Below are 6,115 nucleotides of genomic sequence, written 5' to 3' on the forward strand. Positions count from 1 at the left end.
CTAACGTGCTGAGCCTGACCCAACCACCCATCAGCTCGAGCGTGGCGTGGCCCGACCACGAACATGGCCCGACCACCCACCAGCCCGAGCGTAACGTGGCCCGACCAGAACCCTAGCTCGACCACCCACCAGCTCGGGCGTGACGTGGCCCGACCACGAGCCTGACCCGACCACCCAGCAGCCCGAGCGTGGCGTGGCCCGACCACCCACCAGCCCGAGCGTGACGTGGCCTGACTATGGCCCCGGCCCGACCACGCACCAGCCCGAGCGTAACGTGGCCCGACCAGAACCCTAGCCCGACCACCCACCAGCTTGAGGCGTGACGTGGCCCGACCGCGAGCCTGGCCCGACCACCCACCATCTCGAGCGTGGCGTGGCCCGACCACAACCCTAGCCCGACCACCCACCAGATCGAGCGCGGCGTGGCCCGACCACAACCCTAGCCCGACCACCCACCAGATCGAGCGCGGCGTGGCCGTATGTCACGGAAGGCTGGCGCTCGCGTGACACTGGTGCCGGCTGCCCTCACGTCTCGGCGCTCAACAGAGCAGATGGGAAGCAATGTTTCGTATTCGGGACTTCTCTCATGCTGCCACTGTCGCAGTTCAGTGGCTTTAGTCTGGCTCTCAGTAATGACATGTCCGAAGATTAGAGAGTCCCTCAGGCGTGACGTCCATTGCCCGGAAACGCCATCGAAACATGTAAACATATATTCAAAACCTACAAAAGAGCATCAGCCCGGATATGGAAACTTCAACGCACGTCGCGCACGGTACATCCAGCATACAAAGCCTCACCTCCCACTTCACTCCAGACGACTCAGCGCGCGCATTTGGTATGTCACCGGCCAGCCTGTTCGCGCAGCCTCCGCCCGGGATACGCCTACGAGCGGAGAGCTCCTACGCACGCGGGTACCGGCGTCGCACGCACGACAATACACCAGCAGCCCGACACGGAGCAAGTGCCTCTTTCGCAGGGTCTTATTCTTATCACCGCTGCGGATCCCACCACCGTCCCTCACTTGCATAAACCACCCCACCGCGGACACGGGGCAGACCCATCGTCGTGCATGCAGCCCATCCTTGGCATCACACGGAACGTCCTTATTCCGTGGCACTCCTGTTCGCGTGGTCAGATTCGACCGAGCACACATAGACATTCACATCCCCGCGCGCGCACACAAGCCCGAGTTCTATCGTCCGCGCCCCTGTGCGCCATTTTCAGACACTTTAACCATAACACAGCCGATCAGCACGTCCAATCCGCAAAATATTCCGTTATTCCGCGTCCACCCCGTGTTTCACTTCCGGACAGCGCGGCGTGACCACACCTGGCAACTTGGGTTGTTAACATCTGGCAACTCATGGTCTTCATCCGCAGCAGCACACATTAATGATAGGTCACACTGTGGGAACAATTGCAATCCTTCAACACTGCGTCTGCTGGTGGAAAATTAATCGGACCGTGCGTTCCAACGTTCGGGCTGTGTGGATATGGCTCCACATTACACGGGAATAATTTGTGGTGTCTGTTGCAAAGTCACGAGTGAATCATACGCTATCATCAAGGGTTATTTCCTTGAATAGGCTTTATCTGACGCCAAAAAAACGGATGAACATTGCATACAATCCTTGCGTAAGTCACGGGGAACATCCAACCGCACACTGGTCGCATCATGGTCACCAAACCGGCCGTGCAGTTTCTGGCCGACCAGCATGCTGTGCTGGAGGCAAAAAGACAGGGTAAGATTGCTCCAACGATTCGCTTCTGTGGTGGCAAAGGTGACGTGTGGTCCCGGACAATCATTTCTTTCACTGGTCAAAAGAGCGTAAGATGTCTAATCTTGGTACCATGCGCCACCACCTAAACGCTACCGCCCGTGTGGTGCCGTAGTGCATATTTATCAGGGAAGCCTAAAAGACGACTCAGGTTACTCCACATGTCATGTTCATTGCATATAACGACGTAGTGTTAAAGTTAACACATATGACCACAAAGCATGAAATACACGTGAGCGTGTTTCTGCTCTAGAACACAAACACGCTTCAAATGTATGAGTTCGAAATGCATGCCCTCGCAGAGGCATGATAATTGTGACTTGATTATATGCGTACCGTTCCTGTCAAAACGTGAAAGAACCCAAAGGCTTATTATGCAGTTGCCTGGAATTTCCTACCGCTCAGCAGCCTTCTCAAGAAGAAGGAAGGAAGGGGGGAGGGGGGAGAGGACTTTCCGAGGCTGAGACGGGAAGTAGGTTTGTTCTCGATGGTGTAATGATTCAGAATTAGCCCATTTTCTATCATTTTATGGAACGGGCGGGGAGTGTGAGGGTCAGGAGAGTCTTTTCTAATTATTCACGGAGAGCTTTTTGATTGAATGGATTTTTTGATTCAGCGCCCACGCTAAACAGTGCTTGTTGCCTGAGTTCTGATCTCGCGATCCAAGTGTGAAATTGAAAGATCAGCAACATAATTTTGCGGCGAAAGACAACCTCTCGTAAAGCTCTGCACTGCCCATCCGACCCGCTGATATCACCTGACGTTTAGTGTGACCGCTGGCAGCGGCCGCAGGCTCTTCCAATCTGGGGCAAATAGCGAGCGACTGAAGCGCGACCACGATTATATAAGCTTGCACCTCTGTCGGCCCGGCTTGGCGCTTATCAATCTTAACTGATTGGTTTTCGAGGTTTACACCGCAACACTGGGCTAACGCTGAGTCACGCGCCGGGCACAGGTCTGCAGGGAAACTCCAATCCAAGGACAGGCAATAAAATGGGGCGCACCCCTTCACAGAGGTTACCAGGGTCTGTCCGAGTCCTTGCCACTGCTGACATACCGTGCAATTCCATGTGCAAACTCGGAATGGTCACATGTTGACGACAGGTCACACAGAGCCGAAGGGGCGTCAATACAGGAGTCATCAGAGATGAGACAGGAATTCTGGGCTGAGAGCGGAGGCTGTTTCGTCAGACCTCACCTTGCCGATTCGAGCAGCTGACCAATCCCTGGTTCTGATGGCAATGTGGTCGCCTCAGTCGAGAACTCCGGCGACAGACACACTGTGCGCCAAAGGAGCTAGAATCAACCGTTTAGTTCCAATAGTAAACTTGTCCAATAGTACACCCGCGGGGGTGAAAGTACATTGGATTGTTGGATGCAGCTCCAAAATGTGGGAGTAGATGTAGGGAGGACTAGCTGTTAGTAGTGTAGGAGTACGTTGAATAGCCTTGGGAGTAGTTACAAACATCTTAAGTCCGGGACTTTGGTACAGCCGACTAAAATTCGGAAAATCGGCTCGAGGTCTTCTGCCTCGATACCAACCCTGACATCGCAAGCACCACTGGACGACGCTGAAGGGAATCACAGCCCTGCCCTCCTTAAGACTTCACCCTCCCCCCTCCAGTTTTTGAGCTACATGTCCGCGAAAATGGGGAAAGGCAAATCGGAGAAAGTATTTCAAAGTCGCCCTGGCATTCATGACGTAATAACGTCATTGAAATCTTGTCACTTCACTAGCTGTGCAGCGACCAGGGCCAAACAAAATATGACTTTTGAGTTGTTCATATCTGGCATTCGTGAGCACTATTTCCAGATTTAACGCATGTCAGTTGGCTCTCAATCAATGTTGTGCAAGGTACGATGACGTAATGAGATACCATACTGAGGAGCATATTCACCGAACAAAGAAATTGTGCTGTCCAGAACAGTTTTTCCACTGAAAAGTATATCCATATATATATATATATATATATATATATATATATATATATATATATATATATAATTGTGCAAGTGAACTTATTTTATCGTATAAGATGCTTGCTTTCATGTCTTCAAATGTGGAACACCCCCTCTAAAGCTTCAGCTGGACCGCGTTGCTGTTGAACCTGTTGGAGCAATGGCCAGCCGTGGGGCCTGAGCTCGATTTGTTTCAGCTATGCTTGACGTTAGTTCCACAGCTTGGACTTGGCTATAATACGCATGCTTTTTAAAGCCAATCAGATACCCTAAGGCGCGATAAGGACGCATACAAGTTGTGCAAAAGGTTGTCGGTGAAAAGAAAATACGCCCACGAAGGCGATGTTTAATAAAAGCGTTTCCGGGAGCGTCAGCAGTATATGAAAATACTATTCCTCCAAACAAGTGTCGGCAAGCCGTGAAAGGCGACAAGATCAACAAGTTACAGCGAATGAAACAACGACTTACGTCTTCCACGAGCAATACGTCAACTTACGGGAAGTGCAATTCATCCTGCGTGTTGATCTGAATTTTGCTCAAGTACAGATGCTTTTTCTTTTCAGATGGATTTATTCCGAACCGTTTTCATGGGTAAATTTGGGTTCAGAGTACCTGCTAAGCATAGCTTGCTGCGTGTACCCTGAACCCATCACCCAAGTCGTGCCGTTTAGTACAACGGAAATTTTGCCTCCCCTTTCGCCGAACAGAAATGCGGAGGGTTTCACGTACCGCGCATTACTGCGATACGGACGCCCGGGCCTGGGCTGGCCGTCGTTAACCAGTTGCTAGATGACCTTTCCATTTCAGCGGGCTTAACAATGCGCCCGTTTTGGGACGCGTAGCCAGTGCCGTTGGATTATGAGCCCAGCATTTTCACCCTAGACCAAGGAGGTGATATATATATATATATATATATATATATATATATATATATATAAAGCGAGTTCATGGAACTACTTGACATCACATGCAGGCCTGCCTGATGACTTGCAGAGGCCTAAGAATTGACACAGAGTCTTGCCACCGTGGAGCCCCACCGTTCAGGACTTGACCATGCCTCCTGCGACAGTGAGACGGCAGGAGCACGGGAACTTTAAAGGATCGGCGTCGCCAGTACCCCTCCAGACTCAATATGTGACAGACTCAGTGCGCCACACGCTCCGCATGCCAAGGCACGATAATATCACTACTAAATCATCGAAAGTCACCGGATCCCGGGTAACCGCTCCCTACTGCACATCCGTGACGGAGAGGAGAAGCGGGTCTGGTGTCTGGTGATGAGGCGGCCGTCTGGCCGCAGGTGGCGGCGGGTCCGATGGGCCGAGCCGCGTGCTGTAGGGTCAGCTGCACTGCACCCGGTCCGTGACAGCACTCAGCCGCAGCTCACTGCCGGAGGAGACGTCGTGGCAGACCGACAGGGAGGCCGGCACAGGTTATCCCTCTGTGTGCCGGGCACAGCTGGAGCACAGGGCGCGGCGTGACAACGCGGACAGGGATAGAGGGGGTAAGGCAGGGAGATACAGCCACCAAACCTTTTGGGACCTCTCAGGTCTGGACTGGGAACCTTGCAGCCCCAAAACATGCTGAGTTCACCAGGAAATTGGCTAAGGGAAAGGCACGCGGGTCTTTGACCCCCGCCCTCTAAACCAAGAGGTTTACATAATATACTAGGCGATTTCGTGGGAATTCGGTCAAGATTCGCAAGCGTTTCGATACATTTTCAAATGTGACCCCTGTTCACCAAAACATGGCTTAGTGCGTGTCTGTGACACAAACGATGACTAGAACTGATTTTACAATGTCATAGACACGTTTCATGACGAGCTATTTACATTTCACAATGCGTTTCACAAGCTATATCCCACTAAACACCCATGTCACAGTACACCCAGAGATAACTGACCTATTCTATGTGGTATTTCCTGGCAGTTGTCGAGGTCCCAACGGTGCCGCTCGCAGACGGGCCGGGGCGACACCAGCGCGTGCCGGTCGCGGCCACGCCGAGCGGCCTGCAGGCGTCCATTGCGCCGGATTGTTCGCGAGCATGGGGGAGGCAGCACCCGCCCCGGCCTGCCTCCTCACTGCTGGTTAAGAGCCCGTCCCTGCCTCGACCCGAGTCACTTCCGAGTGGCACACGACAGCGTGGCACTGGGAAGCCAGAACAGGACGACGCACGAGGGTCTTTGTCCGGCCGGTATGGGTGCCAGCAGCATGCTAGTGCCACCGGAGACGCCGGTCAGTTCACTTGACCGTGATGTTCACGTCACCGATGTTGCAGGTTCTCTCCAGCTTCGGTGACCTGCTGCGATCGACGTCTGGGCGAACCAGACGGTGCGTGCGTGCTGCCATCTCTGGGGTGAGTGATATACTTCTGTATG

The sequence above is a fragment of the Pollicipes pollicipes genome, unplaced genomic scaffold, assembly GCF_011947565.3.
Source record: "Pollicipes pollicipes isolate AB1234 unplaced genomic scaffold, Ppol_2.1 Scaffold_4881;HRSCAF=5763_pilon_pilon_pilon, whole genome shotgun sequence".
NCBI lineage: Eukaryota > Metazoa > Arthropoda > Thecostraca > Pollicipedomorpha > Pollicipedidae > Pollicipes > Pollicipes pollicipes.